Genomic DNA, 22,342 nt, shown 5'->3' with positions numbered 1-22,342 from the left:
TAGCCTCCTTCTTTTTGTCCCCTTCCCATCCCTTCCCATCCTCCCCCGCCCCCCCAATCCTCCCAGGCGACCACCCCTCTGCACCAAAGTTTTAAAGTTCATTTTCGACATAATGACTCAATTTTATGTTCTAACCTCTCTGACATAACAGTATCACATGTGAACAGTAAAAAGATGAAGCATATCTTGTCCTTGGGTAGGTGTTAAAGGAGAAATGGAAAGAGGCAAAGTAATAGGGAGTAGATGGCTTGGAAAATACAACATAAGATTCAATGCACATATGTGAAAATGGAACTAGGAAAGAAAGGGGATGGGTGGGGTTTTTATAGACTAGAAGAGTCGATGGACACTATGACAAAGTCTAAGAGGCATTGTAAAAACCAATTGATACATTGTACAACTGTTTAAAAAAACTATCCATGAGGCCTGTAATTCTAATTACTCAGGAGGCTGTGAAATGAGGATTGTGGTTTGAAGCCAGCCATGGCAGAAAAGTTCATGAGACTCTTATCTCCAACAAACTACTCAGAGAAGGCTGGAAATAGTGCTGTGGCTCAAGTTGTACAGGGCTAACCTTCAGCACAGAGAGGTTTTGGAACAGCATTTTGATCTTGATTTGAAGTGCCAAGACAGGCACAAAAACAAAACAAATCAAAAGATAAAAAGAAACAAACCAAAAACAAAAAAGATCTTAATTTTTATATTTTTGAAAATTACAAGAAAAACCCATGTTCCACCTACTTCAAATAGTTAGATAATATACATTACATGGCTGTGCTTATGATGGATGGAAATTTTCTCATTCATGTAGCATCTAATGTTCAGTCGAGGCATGGTTTTTCATGCCTCCCAGGCTATGACTTGTGTAGGCTGAGGTTATGGGCTTGGAGCTGCAGATGCTGATACCCTTCTCAACCAGTGTTTCACCTCTTAACAGGGCAGTCATACCCAAGGGCTCCTTCAACTACAGCTTCATGACCTCTTCGTGGTCCTGTGGGCCCAGTTGGGGGTGCCATCCTGGATAGATGTGATTTGAAGTAAGTTCATTCTACTCATCCTCTATGCCAAAAGAGTCAAGTGTGAGAGGGTTTGCAGACATTTGAAGTAATGTACATACACGGTGCTCCAGTGGCCCCACATACCTACCCAGCATATGCCTGTGTATCCTAGGATTATTGGTCTGGAGCAGGGGATGCTTCCAACATATTCCCTAACTAGTGCTTCACCTGCTAAAGTGAATAAATGATTGAGAGCCTCTTGTTTACCTTAAGGAAATCTAAATTCCTGATCTGTGCCAGGCCACAACAGATGCCATCCCACATGCCCCCATTTCATTTTATGTTAGACATCTCCTGCCACACTGTGGGAACCAAATCACTGGTGAGCAGTTGTGCATGTATGTACACACATTCTCACTAAGGCATGGACATAGTGTCAGATTTGACTGGTTGTATACTATATATTATAGTACCAAAGTGAAAGAAGACTTGGAGATTCCTTGACTACGAGCTGTCCTGTTTTGCTATTTAGCTGTGTCCTGTATAGCCCAGGGTTGTGGGATTCGAAGTGGGCATGCGTCCACCTTCCACAACCAGTGCTCCTCCTCCTACAGGGAGAGCATACCCAAAACCCTGTTCTTTCCCTCTTGGACTAACATCTTGCAGGTCCTTCTCTGAAGACCGAGGTGACAGTGCCATTCCAGATGCCCTAGTTTCTATGCAAATAGGACCACTCTCCCTTTGTGGTAACTGAATATTTGTGTGGGGTTGAGTGAGTATATCATTGTGCTTGTGTATACACCAGTTTGTGGAACACAAGGACCTGTGGCAAGATTTTCCCACTTGGGTGCTGATGCCAGCCCAAGGGAAGAAAAGCATAGAGAGTAGGTCTTTCATGTCTCCCTTGCAGAGTATGGCCTGTGCTGCTTGGGATTACCGGGCTGGAGTTTGGCATGGTGCTGCACTTTCTAACCAGGGCTTATCCTGTTACAGGGAAGCCATACAAGGCGGCCAGTTTTTCTTCACTTTGGGACCTCTGGCTTCCTGGTATGAGTCAGCCCATGTGCAGCTATATGTGCCTATGTCCTTCTCAGTAAGTGGTTCCACTCCCGGTTGGAACTGTGGGAATCCAGTTGTGATATGTGTTGTGCATGTGTGTATACACATTCACAGGAGGGCACAAATGTGGTGCCATAGTGGCCTTGTTGTGCAATATATTGGATCCAGAAGAAGGGAAGCCATAGCTTGTCCTTTTTCCTTAGCTGGCTAATTTCAGTGTAGCCTTGGGAGGCCTTCAATTCAAAGTGATTCCATTCCCTCCTCTGTCCTGTGAAAATGAAATAATGGGTCAGGGATTTTGTGCATGTGTATACACATGTTCCCATGAAAGCACTTAACCTATTTTTAAATTAGATAGGTCCTAGGTGTTTTTGGACCCAAGAGAAAAAGGATGGGGTTGGAGACTGTAAAACATCCCTTTCACAGGCCTGTGGAGCTGGGCTTATATGCCTGGGACTTGGGGTGCTGCCTACCTTCCTAAATGTGCTTACTCCTGCTAAAGAGAGGTCGTGCCTGGTAGCTTGCTCTTCACCATGTGGACTACTGTCTTGCTGGTCCCTTCTGATAGGCCTATGCGCCAGTACACACTTTCATAAGAGGGCACATACATGATGCCAGATAGGCCTGATTGTGGGCATATTGGGCCTGGTCCTGTGTCCATACCCCTGTAATTCCTTTGTAGCCTGGGGTTATTAACTTGGATCTGGGTATGTTGCTACCTCCCTAACTAGTCGTTTACCTGGTACAGTGACTTCATAGTGAGGACCTCTTCTTGTTCATGTAAAGGAACTCTTTATTCATGATTTGTCAGCCTCAGAGACAGTGCCATCTGAGATATATCCATTTTCATGTAAAGATTGCTCCTACCCTGCCATTCTATGGGAACCCATTCATGGAATGTGGACACATGATTGTGTCTATGTGGTGCCAGTTGGACTAAGGGTGGGCTCTAGCGGGCAGAAGAGATGGCACATTGGAGCTTGGAGTATGTCCACCACCCTTCCCAACTATAGCCTATATACTGGGATTATGAGCCCTGAGCAGGGGATACTGTTGCTCACCCCATCCAGTGCTTCCCCTTCCACAAACAGGTCATGCCCAGTAGCCTGTTTTTCTTAATCTTGCAAACCTCTAGCTTCATGATTTGTGTTGTCCTAGATGCAGGTACCATTTGCAGATGACCCCAATTCAAAGGAAGCTGTTCCTCTCCTGCCCTTGCCCTGTGGGAACTGAATTGCAAAACAAAAAAGAAAACATTACGAACTAGTAAGTAGTGGGGTACTTGAAGTTATTTCACAAATGAGGGTCCTTATTAAGGCTTCTTACCCCCTTTTTTCTTCCTTGAAAAATTTTCCAGTGTACTAAAAATCATCACAAATACTTATGACAGTGCATATTAATTGTGATGTACTTCATATTATGTATGAAAATTTTCTTCATGAATTTTAGTCAGTGGTGTTTGATAACTTTTACTCCTCTATATGCAGTTTGCATAATGATAAAGTTGGTATCAATATCCACATATATTCTTATATAATCCTTATCCAATCATTTGGTATTGTCCAGTATATTTTTAACTTTTCCCTAGTCTGACAAGTGTGATATCTCTTTATTGTTCCTGATAGAATATTTTTCATAAATCTTGCCACATCACATATGCCTTTTCTTGTGAATTGCATGCTCAGATATTTTATTCAATATCATGTATCCTATCTGTCATCTTCTTGATTGAAATGTTCCTTTGTTGAATACATACTATTTAAATGTCTTCAGCCTTAAGAGAGGATGTTTATATTTTTCTTGATATTACTTACTCAACCAAAGGTGTTGCTGTAATGTAAACTTATTGATATTTTCCGACCTTTGTATTCATTTCCTTGGGGAAAATCTCCATTCTTAAAATGTACTCTTATTTCATTCTTAAAGCTTTTAAGTGTTGCTTTCTACCTTTGCCTCTTTGTTTTTAGGAATTGTTTGCTACGGCTTTAAGTTAAGGTCTATTTTGTATCTTATTCCATATAAATAGATAGCTCATCCAAATAGCTATTTGTTGAATAGTCTAATGTCAAATCTCAGGATTCTACATGGGCTTGTACTCAATTCTCTACCCTGTGTAATTCTTTTTCTTCAGCTGTAATACCAGATTGTCTTGATTACTAGGCTTTAGTATAACAAATCCTCATTTTGAGTTATGGTGTGTCCCCAAAATTGTTCTTTCATATTCTTTGTGTCTTTTGATCTTTACAAATCCTTCCCCTCCTCTGTTAGCGGGGACCAAACACCGAGTCTCTTGCATTTAAGGCAAGCACTCTACCACTCAGCAACTCACCTCATAACTTTGAGGAACAACAGTCACTGGGTCCAGGTGAGGTTTGGGGAAGTTTCCCTCTATCAGTAGAAACTCTTGACTTAGGGTCCTTGGTCACAGAATAAAAATTTGCAGAGTAGTCACCATGGTAAGAAAACTTGGCAATACTTTATTGAGTTAGCAAGCAAACAAACAGATAAGCAGATAAACAGGAAGACAGAGGCACACTCAGAGTGTGAGTGCTCTTAACAGTAGGCGCAAAGAGCTCTTTGACATCAGTGGCATTTATATAATAAAAGCAAGTCCTGTCATAAAGCCATATATATAGGTGTTTATCTTTGCTCTTAATCACTCTGGGGTTATACCATCTGAGTTCTTGGTTATTTGGTGATTCAGTCTTTAGTGTATTTCTTTTTTGGGGGGGGAGGGTCCAGTCATGGGGCCTGAACTCTGGGCCTGGGCACTGTCCCTCAGCTCTTCAGCTCAAGGCTAGTGTTCTACCACTTGAGCCCCAGCGCCACTTCTGGCTTTTTTCTTTTTTCTTATGTGGTGCTGAGGAATCGAACCCAGGGCCTCATGCATGCAAGGCAAGTACTCTAACACTGAGCCACCTTCACAGCCCCTTTAGTGAATTTCTTACAGGAAAGAATGCATATATTTTTGCCATAGAACAGATGCTCATCCTTAAGATGATGAATGCATCCTGAGTTAGAAGCAAAGAAGATAGTGCATGTATTATTCTAAATGTATTATTTCTATCAGAGTTCCTAGATGTCATTTTCCAGGTCTCATTTTTTCTAAGCTATGCAGCCTGAAACTATAAAAAGTCCTGATAAGACTTCTCATAAAATTCCATTCAATTTATAGATTGATTTGATAGAAAACAATACATTCTTTAGATATTGAGTATTCCCATGAATGATTTTTTTTTGGAGGTCCGGTCATGGGGCCTAAACTCTGGGCCTGGGCACTGTCCCTCAGCTCTTCAGCTCAAGGCTAGTGCTCTGCCACTTGAGCCACAGCGCCACTTCTGGCTTTTTTCTTTTTGCTTATGTGATGTTGGGGAATCGAACCCAGGGCCTCAAGCATGCAAGACAAGCACTCTACCACTGAGCCACCTTCTCAGCCCCCCATGCATGATTTTGACATGGCTGTATTTTGCTGTTTTTCAGTTATTTTTTAATGATTAATGTTTGTTACATAGTATTATATATCTTTTGTATGATATGCTTCTTTGTGTGTTTTTGTTTGTGTGGTTTGGTTTGAACAACGTGGGGAATTGAACTGGTGTATGGGAGGAAAGCATTCTACCACCTAAGCCACAATATAGCCATGTTAGTAACTATTGAAGCTACTTAAAATAATCATCCATCTTATAATTTGTTATTTTTACCTTTTTTTCATCCTGGGGAACTGAGTATAGGAGTCTGTGTGTGTGTGTGTGTGTATGCACATGCATGCATATAAGTGTATATGTGCCAATACTGGGGCTTGAATCCTCTTAACTTTTTCCAGCCAAGGTTAGCATTTACCATTTGAGCATGTATACACCTTCAGTGTGGCTTTTCTGGTTAAATCCTACTCAGGAGGATACACATGGCAGTTCAAAGCCAGCCTGGGCAGAAAAGTCCAGTAGTCCTAAGAACTACTTTGAAAAACTACTATGAAAAACCTGGAAGTGGTACTATAGCTCAAAAATAGTGCTCAAGCTTTGAATTGAAGCCCTCAATCCTTAGGGCCAGCACATACAAAAATTAATGAACTTTGAATTGTATAACCATGATGTATTTACACGATGATCTACAGATCTCAGCCTCTCAAGTAGGTAGCATTGTAGGTGTGATCCTGTAGTAATAATAAGTCATTTATTATTGTTACTAATGGATATATTTTAAAGACATAAGTGTATGCTAGTGGCTCAAGTCTATAATCCTAGCCAGTCAAGAGGCTGAAGTTTAAGAATCTCTGTTCAAAGCTGACCCAAGGGAGAAAAATCTATGTGTCTTATCTCCAATTAACAACCAAAAAGTTGGAAACACAGCTGTAGCTTTAGTGGCATAGTAGTAACCTTAAGCAAAAATGCTTAGGGACAGTGCCCAGACCCAGAGTTCAAGTCCCAGAATCAGCCCCCAAAATTAAAATAAATAGAACACAGAATAACTCCAGGTATGGCTAGTGATAGTATGCGTAGTTTGCATGAAATTCTGAATTTGATTGCCACCAGCAAGAAAAATACACAAACCAAGAAAAAATGTTTCCAAAGTCAGAGGGAATTTTTTACTGATCCTTACTAACAGACAATTTTTTTCTTACACAATTTCATTTAGAAAGTTAGCCCAAGGCAGGTGCTAGTGGCTTGGCTCATGCCTGTAATACTAACTACTCAGGAACTTGAGAATTGAGGATAGTGGTTCTTGAGACTCTTCAATAAGCTACTCAAAAATAACTGGAAGTGGCCTTATGGCTCAAGTGATAGAGAGCTAGCCTTGAGCTCAAAGAAGCACAGGTACAGGGGCCAGGCCCAAAGTTCAAGCTTCATGGACAACAAAAATAAAAATAAAAAGCCAAACAATAACTCCAGTAGAAGAGAAATGATTATGCAATGGCTACTTTAGCAAGAATGCATTTCTCAGTTTAAAATGAGGTTTCACTTTGTATAACCTTATAAATATAAGATAATTAAATTTCAAGTAATTATTTAACTTCACTATCCACTAAGCAGCAACAAAAATGATCCTTATCAGAAAAAACAATGTTGGAGGAATATCAGTACCAAATTTCAAACTCTACTACAAAGCCATAGTAATCAAAACAGGTGGTTACTGGCGCAAAAACAGACCTCAGGACCAATGGAATAGAATTGAAAACCCAGAAATGAACCCATCTAATCTTCGATAAGGGAACTCAAAAATAGAATTGAAGAAAGACAACCTCTTCAGTAAATAGTGCTGGCAAAGCTGGTTAACTACTTGTGGAAAACTAAAGCTAAATCCTTATATATCACCCAGCACCAGAATCAACTCCAAATGGACCAAAGACCTCAGAGTCAAAGCAGACACCCTGAAAACATTACAGGACAGAATAGGAGAAACCCTGGGTTTCCTTAGTGTATGCCAAAATTTTCTTAATAGATATCCAGAAACACAATAAATCAAAGAAAGTTTGTTCAAATATGCTTTCATGAAATTGCAGAGTTTCTCCATGGCAAAGGACATAGCTAGCAAAATCAATAGAAAGCCCAGGGATTGGGAGAAGATCTTCACTAGCCATACAATGGACAAGGGTCTCATATCTAAAATAATAGTTTCATTTCATTTAAGTGTTTTTTTTCTCAGTGGTGGGGCTTGAACTCAGAGCCTGGCCACTGGCCCTGGCCCTTTGTGTTCTCGAGGCTGGTGCTTTACCTCTTCAACCACAGCACCACTTCTAAGGAAGAAATGCTTCTGGGGGCTGGGCACTATAGTCTCACCTCTCTAATCCTACTCAGAAGGCTGCTATCTGAAGACTGAATTTGAAAGCACACAATTATCTCCATTTAGCCATCAAAACTGTGGTAATATAGCCTTAGCTCAAGGGATTGAACACCAATCTTGACAGAAAAAAACTAGAGGATAGTACCCAGGCCCTGAGTTCAAGTTCTCATACAAGCACAAAAAAAAAAGAAAACAGCGAGGTCGAGTAATAATGGAGCTTCCTGTTTTCATACCTTTCCAGGACTGCATGGAGGAAATAATCCTGTTATGTGAAAAGAAGTCCCCATTGAAGCAAATGAGTGAATAGTGGAAAATCTTCAGCAGCAACACAAAAGCTTTCAAGGTGGATGACAGGCATAGCAAAGTTAATGAGTGTTAGTAACATGTCTTTGATGTCCTTGTATTAAGGTAAGAAATGACTTGAAATTGCTTCCTACTTCTAAGCTTACTTCACTGAGCGAGGAACCTAAGCATGCCTTTCTTCTACAGTAATCTGGAATCTTTATAAACTTGCAGATTAAAGTTTGATGCTTAAAAAGAATACTTATAATTTGTGCATTAAAAGAGATTGATTATTAGTAAAAAGTTATTATGCATTAGGTTAGTATTGTTTTTTTAGTACTTGGGATTAAAAGCAGAGCCTCTGTTAGAGAAGTTCTGCACCTGTTTCTTTGAGACTGAATCTTCCTGTGTGTGTTACCCAGGATGTCCTTCAACTCCTGGGCTTGAATGATCCTCCCACCAAAAGTGACCAGCCATTGGTAGGATGAGGTATATGATCAGCTATTGCAGGGGACTGAGCTAAGGTTCAATGCTAATACTTGGTGTAGGTCTCAGGAGCGTGAGTAAACCAGATGTTCCATTTTGGAAATAGCGTTCCTGAATTTGAATTCCAATCCCAATAATCTAGACTATTGTCCTAAAGAAGGAGGTGTTAACATTGACTTAGATGGCTTGTAAGGAGAGTATCTTTCATGAAGCTGGAAGTGAGCCTAACAGTGGTCTGCTAAACAGAAATTCTGGACTAAGGAAAATGAGGCTAAGGATGGGAGGAATTTGCCACATTATGTTAACTCTCAACAAGAGAATGGATAAGGGATATCATTCCTTTTCCCTGCAAAGTCTTGAAGGTGATTTGGCCTTCAAGATGGGCTATTTTTAAGCCCATGGATTGGGAGAAGATAAACTAGCCATACAATGGACAAGGGTCTCATATCTAAAATATACTTGGAACTCAAAAAATTAAATCCCCCAACAACAAATCATCAAAGAAACAACTGCACAAGAAATAAGTGGGCTAAAGACTTAAAGAGAAACTTCTCTGAAGAGGAAAGAAGGATGGCCAATAGACACATGAAGAAATGCTCAACATTCCTCTCCATAAAAGAAATGCAAATCAAAGCAACACTTAGATACCACCTCACTCCAGTTAGAATGGCTAAAATCACGAACTCTAATAACAACAGATGCTGGAGGGGATGTGGACAGAAGGGAATCTTACTGCATTGTTGGTGGGAATGTAAACTTGTTCAACCACTTTGGCAAGTAGTATGGAGGTTCCTCAAAAGACTCCACATAGAGCTCCCCTATGACCCAGCAATCCCACTTTTGGGCATTTACCCAAATGTATACAAACAAGACCACACTAAAGTTACCAGCATGACTATGTTTATTGCAATATTATTTACTATAGCTAAGATATGGAACCAAGCCCGATGCCCCTCAGTAGATGAATGGATCAAGAAAATGTGGTATATATACACACACACACACACACACACACAATGGAATTCTATGCCTCCATCAGAAAGAATGGCATTGCCCCCATTTGTTAGGAAATGGAAAGGCTTGGAAAAAATTATATTAAGTGAAGTAATCCAGGCCCAGAGAAAAATAGGTCCCATGGCTTCCCTTATTTGCAATATCTAGTATATGTCTGAGTTAAGCAGTAAACGTCAGATAAGGTGATGTTAGGGAAATGAAACCTAAAATATATATTCAAATGTTTTTTTTTTCTTTCATGCGATTGTTTCTAACATTTATAAGATTATTTCTTTGTTGCTATGTATGTCCCTTCCCCAAAGTATAACCCCTGCTTTCACTGTATTTGATGTCAGTATAATTTGTGGAGGGGAAGGGGAAAAACAAATCGTTTAAATAGGGATACAGGTGGACCCATTGCAACAATGAGATGTACAAGTGTTTTGTCGAAAACGAACTTTACAACTTTGTTGGGGGGGCAGGGGGATTTGGTGGAGGGGGCGGGGAAGATGAGAAGGAATGGGAAGGTTAAACAGAGGAGGAGGTTACAATGCTTGATAAGAAATGTACTTATTATCTTGTCCATGTTATTGTAACCCCTCTGTACAGTATTTTCACAATAAAAAAAAACTAATTAAAAAATGGGCTATTTTGACACAAGCGATAGAATGGATTATATGAATTCTCTGGTCTTTCTAACCAGGATACAGGGGGACTCAAAAGGTAGAGAGCAAACTGCAAAAAACCATGTCTCTGCTAGCAGGCTTCCAAATTCACTGTATCCTTAAAATTTGAAACAAATTAGTTAGAACAGAAATCTTTTTTTTACATGTCTCCAATCTAAATGTTTCTTCCTTGGGTTTAGAACACTTCATAAACAAGCAAGAGCTAAGATAACACTGTATGACTCTCTCTTCCCCCAGAATTGCAGTTCTGCAGTGCTAGAACAAAGACTGTGTGTGAGGAAGGGACTGGACATATGTGTTTCTTGGATGAGAAAACTAGAGCTGATAAATTGCAGAGAACAGAGCAGATGTCATTCCTTTTCTTCCTTTCCTTGGGTAAGACTGATTCAACCATGATGCAAGATGCTGAACCAATGAATGAAGAGGGCATGCTGTGTAGGAGGAGGGGTTGCCCATGCCCAGGTGCAGCTGGGAACTTGGAGCTATTGATTCAACCTAAGGAATGTTTTTTTTTCATAAATATTAAGTCCCATTTCAGACTTCAGCACTGTCTGTGGCTGCTGTTCTGGTCTGTTTGTGTCTTGCTCTTTGGCTTTTTCCTTTGGTTACAATAGAAACTGCAGATGAAATGGAGAGTGTTGAGTGTGAGCTCAGCCATTGGGGATTAGTGATGGACTTTCCAGGCATGGGCATGCCTGTGGGATTGGAGTCTGCCTTTGACAAGCAGGGCACAGAGCGGGTTGTGCTGAGTAGAAAATGGAAAAGTCCTCTGATGAGAAAAATGCTCCAGAGAGACAATTAGCTCTAAAATGTATTGTTAACCTTCATGTCCCCAAAAAATGCTGGGGGATATTGGAGTAAATGGTTATTTTACTATAGAGATGGTGAACCTTCTGAAAAGATAAAATGGTTTAGGTCTGGGTGTAATGTTTTAAGCAATTGACAGCTACTCACAAGTTTGACTATTGATTTATTTCCATACTGATTGTTACTTTTGAGTATCTCTATTTTCCTTAGTAATTTTTTTTTCATATTGCCCACATTGGAATAGGTATTTTTTTTAACTTGTACTATTATTTCTTTGATTTCATGGTACATTATACATAAGGAAAACAGGGCAGAGGTAAATTAATTTCTTAGGCATGACTATGAATTAATTTCAATAATATGCATTGAGTATTTAAATTCTTCAACATACAATGTATGATCTAGGCTCAGTAGTTTATTCTAGAGGGAGTTTACCTTCATGAGCTAAGACAAAAGACAACTTTATGTTTTGCATCTCTATGCATAATTCCTGTAAAAAGAACTGTCTTTGAAGACTGGAAGGGTATGATTCTTATTTTGATTGGTTTCATAGAAAAATATCTCTACAGGTTGAGAGCCTTCACTTTACATCTAGAAGTTTTCTTGTTCTGTTTATTAGACCTGGAATTCAGCTTCAGGAAACCTTACTTCTTTTATGGGGAGGCAGTCAGTGTTATTTGTTATGATAATTTGTGTGTATTTGTATTTATATATGTGTTTAAATGCATGTACATACATATATATGCATATATGCATAAGTACATACATATGTATGTGTATGTATATATTAAAAATTTAGCTCAGAGTCCCTGGGTAAAGCCCTGGGAAGGGCAGAGAATGGAGCCACATAAAGAAACTACTTAGGTGTTGATGTGATGCAGTTTATGCCAACAGGCTGGTTTCTGAATCATTTTTCTTGTTTCTTTCTGGTAATTCAGGATGTACATGTTTCTAAGAGCAATATTAACAAGGCCTGTCTAGCATGGAGTTTGGTGAACTTGGCCATTGGGCACATACTTTCTGACCTGGGAAAGGTGACATTTGGGTTAGTTTCTACAGAGTATAGAATAATACAATTGGCATAATTTTGAAAGTTCTTTGGGGAGTTGTAATTGAGAGCTACATTTTGATTGACATTCATCTGGGACTGATATTCATCAGCCTCCAGATAGAACTTGGGACATAAAACAGATTAAGTCCTGACTGGATGAAACTCTGTAATCTCCAGGTGATTGTTCTCTTTTCCTCTGCCTTCCCTTTTAACATCTGAAGGGATCTTCAGTACTGTATATGGAGATGAGGTTAAAAAGGAGCATGGCTGCAAAAGTTCTCCCATGTGTTCTGTTCTTCACTTCTTATCTTTTAATATAACATAATAATCCCTTCTATGGAAAGAGAATCTAGCAGTCTTGAGTGCCCATCACTTACTCATCCAATGGGTACTTAGGAAGTACCTCCTGTGTTGTATTCTGATGTCTGCTTTTTAAGGGTATAGCTTTAAGAAATACGACATATCCTGACTTACCTTTGAATACTCAGACTGTACACCACCTGAAATAGAGAAATGTTTTTAATCTCTTCTTCAGTAGTACCCATTTCTTAGTACTGTGGACAAGGATTAAGGAATTTGGTAGCATGGAAAGCACAATAGGCACATGTCGTCTGCAGTTAGATGTTTGCTTATTTCTATTTAAGTAATGTTAAGAATTATATGACATATAGAATGTGGAAAAATTTAAAGAATGGTTTAATAATAGAAAATTTAAAACAGATTGACTGTCCTTCCTACAAAATACTTGAGAAAGGAGATATTTTGAATTTCAGATATTGGAACATTTGCATATATGTGATAAGGTAACTTCGTGCTGGGATTAATTCTAAACATAAAATGCATTCATTACTTATATACCTAGACTGAAGATAACTTTATATACTTTTAGTGTGCCTTGATGTTTTTTGTTTTCATTTCGTTTTGTGTTGTACCTGAGGCTTGATCTAAGGAACTGAGCACTTACCTTGAGCTTTTTGCTCAAGGCTAGTGCTCTACTACTTGACACACAGCTCCATGTCTACATTTTTGTGGTTAATTGGGGATCAGAATCTCAGAGACTTTTCTACCTACACTGGCTCTGAACTGTAGACATCCTTATATCTCAGCTAGCATTACAGGCATGAGCCCATAGCAGCGTGCTCCTATTTTGATGGCCACAGTCACAGGAAGCCCAATGTGGAATCTTCTCACTTGAGACAGCATCACAACACAAGATCCTCAGATTAGAGATGCTCAGCCTACATCTTACTTCTTAACCCCATTGGTTTGTCTGTAGCATTCCATTTTGAATACCACAGTTCTGAAGAAGTCCATAAAAGCATTTCTCCTCCTTCTCAGGGAGGTATTCCTGGGGTTTAGATCTTTTTAAACTCAAGTTATTTTGTTGTTTGTTAGCTTAGCTTCCTGATGCAAACTTATGCCCCCAACCCCTACCCTTTGAAATAAGAAAGTGGGTTAGGGTAAAGTAGAGACAGGTGTTTATAATGGCTTTTGTGCTGTCATTCTGAAAGGTAGGGGAGGGAAGGTGTAAGATTTTTGGGAAGGTCACAGAACATCAGCACTGGAACCCACCAATGGGAAGTCCTCATGACCAAGCCTCTTCTCCAATCAGAGCCCTCCAGGAAGGCAACCCTTTCCAGTTGTTTGGAAACTTTCTTGTCTCTGGGCAGTCACAAGGACAAAATGTTGGTGTGAGGAAGATGGAGCTCTACAGCTGTAGGAACCAAGTAGGCAAGTTAGTTGGAGGCATTGATTCTCATGACCCCATCTGAAGTCTTACGTGCCATGAGTGTGCATATGCCTGCATGTATTCCCTCTGGGGGAAATAAGAGGGACTCCCCTTTCTCCATGTCAGGGCAAAGGCCTGATGCCCAGCTGCCAGACTCAGGTGAAGGTTTGCAGGAAGTGCGATTATTCTCCCCTGTTAATTCTATAGGACAATGCCCAGAGACTCTCTTTGTGTGTCTAAGGAAGCTCACCTGTGCCTTGCTTACTCTTTGCAACCTCTGATCACTGGAGCTACTTCACATTTGTTGACAAGGTTTAATTCTTCCTGCTTACTGACTTAAAATTACCTCTAATTGTCTGTGTTCGTATGAAATTCTGTAAAGTTAACTTTCTTCTCTTTGTCTGAAGATCTACTTTTAGGTCTGTATGCTGTAAATCAGCATGTGATATGTCAACAGACTTTGTCCATACCCACATATTGTGGTCCACTTTCTGCCTATTGATCATGCGTTCCCAGGTCTCACTGAGGAATTGGCAGCAATTTGGGTTACATCTGTTTCCAGAACCAGACTTGCATCCCTTACTCCCTTTTTAATAAATCATGCAATGGCTTTGAAGGCAATGTGTTTGCAATAAGAATTGTTTGCAGAATGTTTGCCCTTCAAACTGATCATGGCCACATGCCCTGGCCATTGTCTATTGGCCATTGTCTATTGACCATTGACATTGGTCATTGTCCCAAATGTCCTTAATATGTTAAGTTTCCCACAGTTCCCCCTCAGTACCCAGCTAAGGAAGGTAATCCCATTACCACCATATTCTAACAATGAGATCAAACAAGCCAGGATTCAAAGCCAGGCCCTCACCACCAGCCTGCATGCCTTGCTCTAAGGGCATACACTTCGCTATTAAGAATAAACACTCGGTGTTTTCTTGTGAGCTGGGGTTCATAGCTATAATCTTAGCTGCTCAGAAAGCTGAGATGTGAGGGATCATGGTTCAAATTCAGCCAAAGTAGTGTGATTTGTTTCCCTTTTTTGTAGGTGGTTGTATTTTCCCACCTCCTGAGCAGATGTCAGGGACTGCATGAGACACCCAATTTGTGGCAGAGCAACCAGTCCCAGGACAGCACCAGTGAAACAGATAGTGGGAACACCACACTTTTAGTTGTGACAGGATAGCAGTTGCTCTGTTTTTGCATTTGGCATAATTATCTTGTGTCTAGAGCAAAGGAAGCATCATGATCTTGAAATATCACAAGTTAGTCTAAGCTGGTTCTGTTGAGTTGGTCTGCTTTTCCTGTAGCCATTCCCTTAAGTGTTTGGCAGGGCACCTGAAATGCTAGAATGACTGGGCATCTGTGTGTGGAGTCCTCAGAGACTGTCGTGTATACATGGTCTCTGGTGGCCTCAACACATGGCAGCTCATAACTGCAGCAGCTCAAAGGTGGCAGTGACTAGACCTTCTTCAGACTTAAGCCATAATTCTGTGGCTTGCCCTCAGATGAGACAAGTGAGGCCCATCTAATTCAAGAAGAGGGCCAGTGCCTGTGTGCTTGACTGGAAGCCACCAGTCAGACAGAAGCTGGGGGGTCCTTCAGAAGCTGAGGCTACTTCCAGTCACTGTTGGAGGCAGCGATTGGATGAGAAAGGTACCAAGGGCCTTCAAGAAGGTTCTGAGGAATTCTATTCGTGGATTTCACATCTGTTGAACCAATAACGTATGGGGGACAGAGCATTCCAAGGCAGAGCCCCCTCCTGTGCTACCATATGGCCTGGAAAATGGGATGCTATCCTGTCACATTGGTGCCAGTGAACAGCAGGCTCCTGTCAGATCCAACCTATGGTGCGATTTGCAACTGTTCTTCCCTAAGTGCGTTCTCTGGAGACCTCACTCTTCCGCTTGTGTGGTGGTGTCATTCAGCAAGAGTATCTCAAAGTAAGTGTCTGCACCTGCAGGGAAGTTAGGGTTATCTTGCCTTGGCTCCTGAAAGAAAGGCCTTGATATCCTTCACCATCAGGAGAGGTCCCTTTCCAGACCCCTGAGGAACTTTGGGCTGTGCAGTGGCTTCCATTGATTCATGTCCAATCCTTCCCATGTCGCTCAGACCTCAAATGGTTTCAGAGAAGGTGTCACCATATTAGGGGGTGTAGTGACTATTTGCCTATCAAGCCTGTAGAGAAGGAGATTCCAACTCAGTATGTGCACACAGGATTGTGAATCCAATGGTCACTACACTTGTCACATTGAATTGTCTGTTTGGAGGGACTGTTTTGAGTCTTCCCTGAGCACAGTCTTTCACCAGATACAAAGCATGTATCTGTTGTTGATTTCACGGTTTTGACTGCTATTTCACAATGATTCAGTGTAGCTTCCCTCCACAAAGCCAGGAAGCTGTCACGTTGTTATGTAAGTGAATGACCAAACCAGGCTCATGGTTTCATAGATGAGTTTGCCAGGTATTTGGTGAGAACGATTTCAGGTTCTCAGGTGAGGTGGATTCTATATGTCATGATGCAGATAGGGTTTGGGAAATGGGGTACTTGACATGCAGATTTTATTGAGAGTTGCTTAGAGATGGACTGTGAGAAAGTGAAGGGGCGCAGGGTCAGAGCAGTCACTATTGGGCAAATCATGAACATAGATGTGATGGGAATGTGTGTAGCCAGCCTAATGTGGGGTGGTTGTTAGACATTCAAAATGCATAATACCCCTTAGCTGGCTAAGTATTTTAAAGTTAGAAGCACAGGATTTTATGTTTTGGGAGAAAATTGTAACACATGTATTGAACTTTTTAAAAACCAAATTTAGGCTCTTAATTTTGTTTTTAATAAAAATTTCATCCCAGCTACAGGGAAGGGCTAAAATCAGGAGCATTGACCTTTCAGGATAGCATGGGGAGAAAAATTGAAAAGCTGAGGATGGTGGCATGCATCTGTCATCCAAGTGTGGCATGACATGCAAGTAAGAGGATCCCAGAATGTCTGGTCTTGGCATAAAGCATCACACAAAGGGATGTGGCATGGCTACAGTGGTAGAGCACTTGATTATCAAGAATGAAACACTGAGTCAGATGCCAATAATGCCAAAAGTACACAAATTAAGAGAATGAATCTAAATAAACCCCTCATGCCCACTGAATGGCCTTCATGAAATTCAAGGCCACCATTTCCTTCATCATTAGTGATTTTTGAAACACCACATGGGAATATTGGAAGGGCTGTCTGGGTTTTCCTGCTTCCTCTGCTGAGAAACCTGTCCATATGTTTTTAGATTTTAAGAACTACTATGAATTCTTTTTTTTTTGGTATTCATGTAAGGGGTATGTTTATTCAAGATGGCACCAGGCCACCTTGGCCTTCCACAAGGCTGGGAAAGGCCTGGGAAAGGCCTGGGAAAGAGTTGGGAAAGAGCTGGGAAAGAGAACTGGGAAAGAGAGAGCTGGGAAAGAGAGAGAGTTGGGAAAGAGAGCATCTGGGCCTGGGTTAGGCCTTATCTGGGGTATGGGTGGAGAAAGGTGTGGCCACATCAAATTCAGATGTGACCTCAGTGGATGCAGATGTGACCTCTTCCAGGCGTTCCAGGCACCTAGGTAATGCAGGTACTCAGTGGAGACTTTGCTCTCCATCCAGGAGCAGACCTTACATTCCAGTCTTTTAATAATCATGAAATGGGGCACGGATTCTCTCTGGCTACTTCCTGCTGAACAGGGGCATTGACATTAGGGATAAAAGTCTGAAATTTGGTCCCCTCCCAGAGAAGGCAGTGAGCAGCTGCTGTCCCTTGGTGGTGTGAGTCCTTAGATGAACTCTGGAGAGGTCTCATGAGGCATTGAAGGGCTGGAAAAAAATACTAGAGAGCAAATAAATGGCAAGAGGAAGGACTGAAAATGTTGGTTGAAATGTCTCTAGCTACTTATGATATCTGGCAACTAGGTAGAGGATAAGTCAAGTGACAAAGACAAGAATATAAATTCCTGTTCAGTTAATAGGTAGACAGGTATAGACATTGGATGGGCAGGCTTCTTACTTCTATTGACCTCCCAACTGTGGTTAATTTTGAAAGGGCAGGCACAAAGTAGCTGTTTGACAACATCTCCTCTTACACCTATCCATGGTCCCTTGTTCCCCAGACTGGCTGAGTCTAGGTGCTCGTTGCTGGGATGGTTGTCCCAGTTGGTATTCAAGGAGGTTTGAACTCAAGGCCTGGGCACTATCCCTGAGCACTTCTACTCAAGGCTAGTGCTCTATCACATTGAGTTAAAGTACCATTTCCAGTGTTTGGCTGGTTAGAGATAAGAGTCTTGAGCCATGCTTCCAACCTGGCTCTTTTCAGGTTAGTTGGGAGATGGAGTCTTAGGGATTTTTCAGCCCAGGCTGCCTTTGAACTGCAATCTTTGCCACAAAGGCCCTTTATTATTTCCAATAAATCAACAAGGAGATCAAATAGAATAGAGAATAGAGCTTACCTGGTCCTTATCAAGAATTGACCAACAAATATTCTGCAATGACTAAACTTGTTAGATGTGATGAAAATTTTAGCACAGATAGGCCCAGTATTTTAAAACCACGTAGTTAGTAGTAGAATACACAACATAAAACAAAAAAGGCAAAACTCAAAACCTGAATTTTTTTTAATTGTGAAAATACTGTACAGAGGGGTTACAATTACGTGGGCAAGATACCGAGTACATTTCCTATCAAGCATTAACAACAGTGTGTAGACATCTTTGGTAACAAAGCACATCAGATGGTTGGGCCTCACTTACCAGGGCCTGAAAAAGAGCAACTTGTTAGCAAGATACCTTAGAATAGATGGATGGAGTAGTAAGCTTGGTGGAAGTTGAAGGGTCAGATCGGGCCAAACCCTTAACCCACCATGTGTGGCTTCCCCACTTCCCCAAGAGCCCTCTAGAGAAAAAAGGCCAAGTCCCAAAACCAAGCATCCTAGGCTTCAGAGGTGAGTGGCCTTTTTCAGCTAAAGGCTGTAGGAGCTCTCTGGCATGGTGCCATGTCTGGACAGAGACTGAGCAACTGAGAATTGTAGAGAGTAGTTTCACTCACCAGAGTAGAGAAGTGGTGTGGACGTGGATGTGAAGGCCAGCAATGGTATCGGTGTGATGTGTCCACAGCAGACAGACCAATTCGCAAAAGGCCATCAGAACTGTGGGTATTCCTCAGAGCAAAAAGGGAAAAACTAGCAAAAAAAGAAAAAAAGAGGAAAAAAACAGAGAGGAATCCCACCTATCCTGACTTTAAGCCCTTTATCCGAGTCACGACACCATTTATGTTAGATTTTTAAAAAGAGGTAGCTGAGTAAGAAGAGCACCACGCACTTGGTATTCAGGTAAGGGGTAGGTTTAGTCATTGTTCTGGCTGGCACCAGGCCATCTTGGCCCTCCACGCGGCTGGGAAAGGCCGGGAAAGACCTGGGAAAGAGCTGGGAAAGAGAACTGAGAAAGATCGCTGGGAAAGAGAGCTGGAAAAGAGAGAGAGCTGGGAAAGAGAGAGCTGGGAAAGACAGAGAGTTGGGAAAGAGAGAGCTGGAAAAGAGAGAGTTGGAAAAGTACTATGAATTCTTGAATCATTTCTAGGAAGAGGGATTATGGGAAAGTTTGCAGGTATCAGGTCTTTGTTATGGTAGGCGTGAGGTTTCTACACAGCAAACATAGAGCCTCCATGATTTAAGGAGCCTTTCATTGGGTCTGGTACTCTTTAATTCTGTTGAAATACTTTCCCTTTTTCCTCTTGAAAAATAAGTTCCAAAATAGAGTTTATTTTAACTTCCATCACTAAAAGTTCTTCCTTTTACTCTATGGGCAGTTCACACATGACCAAAATATAAACCAGCTGGTTTTACTGCATCATATACCTTTGCTATGTATCAAATTTTTCATCCTAATCCTCAAATCATGTAATAATTTGCCTATTTATGACTGAATTGTAGTTCCTTTATTAATAAAAGCTACTGGGAAAGGATTGTGTATTTAGTTGATGAATAGACCTACATTTTATTTCCCTGAGATACTGTAGCAGAGTATTAAAAGGAATGTAATATATATATATATATTTGGGGGGGTCCCATCGAGGGGCCTGAACCTGGGCCTGAGCACTGTCCCTCAGCTCTTCAGCTCAAAGCTTGTGCTCTACCACTTGAGCCACAGCACCACTTCCAGCTTTTTTATTTTTGCTTATGGGATCCTGAGGAATCTAACCCAGGGCCTGCAAGGCAAGCGCTCTACCACTGAGCCATCTTCCCAGCCTGGTATATAATATTTTATTGATAAGTCTATCCCTTAAAATGAATATATTTTGGGGCTGGGAAGGTGGCTCAGTGGTAGAGCACTTGCCTTGCATGCCTGAGGCCATGGGTTTGATTCCTCAGCACCATATAAGCAAAAAGAAAAAAGCCAGAAGTGGCGCTGTGGCTCAAGTGGTAGAGCACCAGCCTTGAGCTGAAGAGCTGAGGGACAGTGCCTAGGCCCAGAGTTCAGGCCCCACGACGGGACCCCCCTCAAAAAAAGTAATATATTTTAGGATGTCATTATTTTAATGTGAATTATGTAAATGTTGATAATATGCTGTTGGTTATACATTTAGTTTTCAAGAGTTTCACTTAATTGCTTTTTTTGCCCACATATAGTACAAGTCTATTTGCAATTGTTTTTTAATGGCACTAATAGTATAGTTTATATAGAGAAAATAGAGTTATTTTAGGACCCTATGATTGGTTATAGTATTAATAACTTGAATAATAATAATAATAATATAATAATAATAATAATAATTTGAAGTATCAATATTTCTCACCAATTACTGACTCTTAATGAGGTTGCGTGTGGAGTTTTGGAGTGCAAATGAGATGGTGGATGTATAGAGTTGTAAGGAAGTGTTTAGGGACCATTAAAAGGCATTGGGTGACCCCAAAGTGTAGGTCCCTGGTCTTCTGTGAGTAACTAGCTCTAGGAAGGTCTCAGGAGAGATCTGCATTGCTCCTGATATGCATACCCCTGGCCCACCTAGATATGTCCTTTCTGGAGGCCTGGCTCTCTTGTGACTTTATCTATGAAGCACCCAGCCCTCATGGGGGATTTGATATTTCAGTAGCTCTTAAAGCCTAGGCAGAATAGAAGACAGAGCTAACCTCTCCCAGTTCCCAGGTCTTGCTTTGAATGGATGGATGGAGAATAGGGGAGACATGAAGCTGTAGGTCAAGCAGGAGTGGCTCAGGTCATGTGCCAGAATCCCAGATGTTCCTTGTAATTGTAGAAGACTCCTATAGCTTCTACAGTGCAGTGCAGGGCAATGAATATTGGCATTGAAGGCAGGGACAACATCAGGTACCAGATGTGTCTCCTTTAAACATGTCCAGGCCTCAGCCTGCATTTCCTCCTCTGAGAAATTGGGATGGTTTTCTTTCCTGATGGTCTTGCTTTGTGTCTATGAGATCCACTTGGAAGTCTTGCTGAGAAGGTGATGCTGTGATTCCCTCATCTGGGCAAGGAAGGCAGGAGGAAGAGAAGAGAGTGTGAGAAACAGAATCCTTCTCTAAGCTTGTCCTAAGGAGGTCTGTCTATGTGGTAGATAGTGCTTCCAATCTGGCTTTGTGTCAGAGCCTCTGCTACCTGCCTCTGGCTTTACTGGATGGCACCCTTGGCTGCAGAGAGTATGGGCTCGGCTTGAATGTTCCTTGTCTCTTGTGTGTTGGTATACTAACCCGGCATCCTGATTGACGGCTGAGAACCCTATCTCACTTGGGGGTAAACTTATCTCCAAGAAGCTCCAGACCAGTCACCCCTCTGGGCATTTGATTTACTAGGGAACTAAAGCCTGAGCATAGCATGCACACAGCTGCTGCATTAGGGTGCCTGACAAACTCATCAGCCCTTTAGTGCTCATTTGTGCATACTTGTTGATGTGGTGCCTGGAGCCTACAAGTCCAGCTTCCTTGTTACCCTGGAGCATTGAGGACTTCAGAGTGAGTACTCAGTGAGTACCTAATGGCGCCCAGTACAGAACTGCTCTGTGTACTCACAGTAGTAGACATAGTGCTCAATTACTGTAGGTGATTCATAAGTGAGTTAAGAGGGCACATGGAAGAAGGATTGGTTAGCTTGAGTTCATACCAAAAATAGATGAGAAATATTTAGGTCTTCACAGGAAGGTGATATTGATTCTGAATATTGGGGGATGAGATATTCTTTGGTGGTCTCTGGGAAGAGTCTGAGGCCCTGGCAAGCTGTGCACTATTCTATTTGGTTCCTTGGTGCCAAATTGCCTGTCTAATACTAAATGGTTCCTGTTAGCTCCAATCAGATCCTATTATACTAGTGCAATTTGAGTTCCAGCATCAAAAGCTCCTTGTTCAGTTAGCCGAGCTCTTTGAGTTAGTTAGTAAATCTGTCTTTTGTGTGAAGCCTGCATGCTTGTTGTGGAAGAAAGTGCTGAAACATCAAATTATTTATGAAGCCT

At 41.3% G+C, this 22,342-nt stretch overlaps 1 long non-coding RNA gene across 1 annotated transcript in view; it reads left to right on the top strand.

Annotated features, from left to right (window-relative positions):
• Positions 1-976: 976 nt before the first annotated feature.
• Positions 977-22,342, top strand: part of LOC138825031 (uncharacterized) — a 97,728-nt gene continuing 76,362 nt past the window's right edge. Inside the window, exons 1-3 of the long non-coding RNA XR_011371305.1 lie at positions 977-1,037; positions 3,216-3,323; positions 8,080-8,246. This is a non-coding gene — a long non-coding RNA (uncharacterized lncRNA). The remainder of the gene's footprint in view (positions 1,038-3,215; positions 3,324-8,079; positions 8,247-22,342) is intronic.

This window comes from Dipodomys merriami, unplaced genomic scaffold, assembly GCF_024711535.1.
Source record: "Dipodomys merriami isolate MVZ:Mamm:240054 unplaced genomic scaffold, mDipMer1.0.p SCAF_1325, whole genome shotgun sequence".
Taxonomy (NCBI): domain Eukaryota; kingdom Metazoa; phylum Chordata; class Mammalia; order Rodentia; family Heteromyidae; genus Dipodomys; species Dipodomys merriami.
Note: the sequence above shows the minus strand (reverse complement) of the source record. Positions and strands in the feature narration are given on the sequence as shown.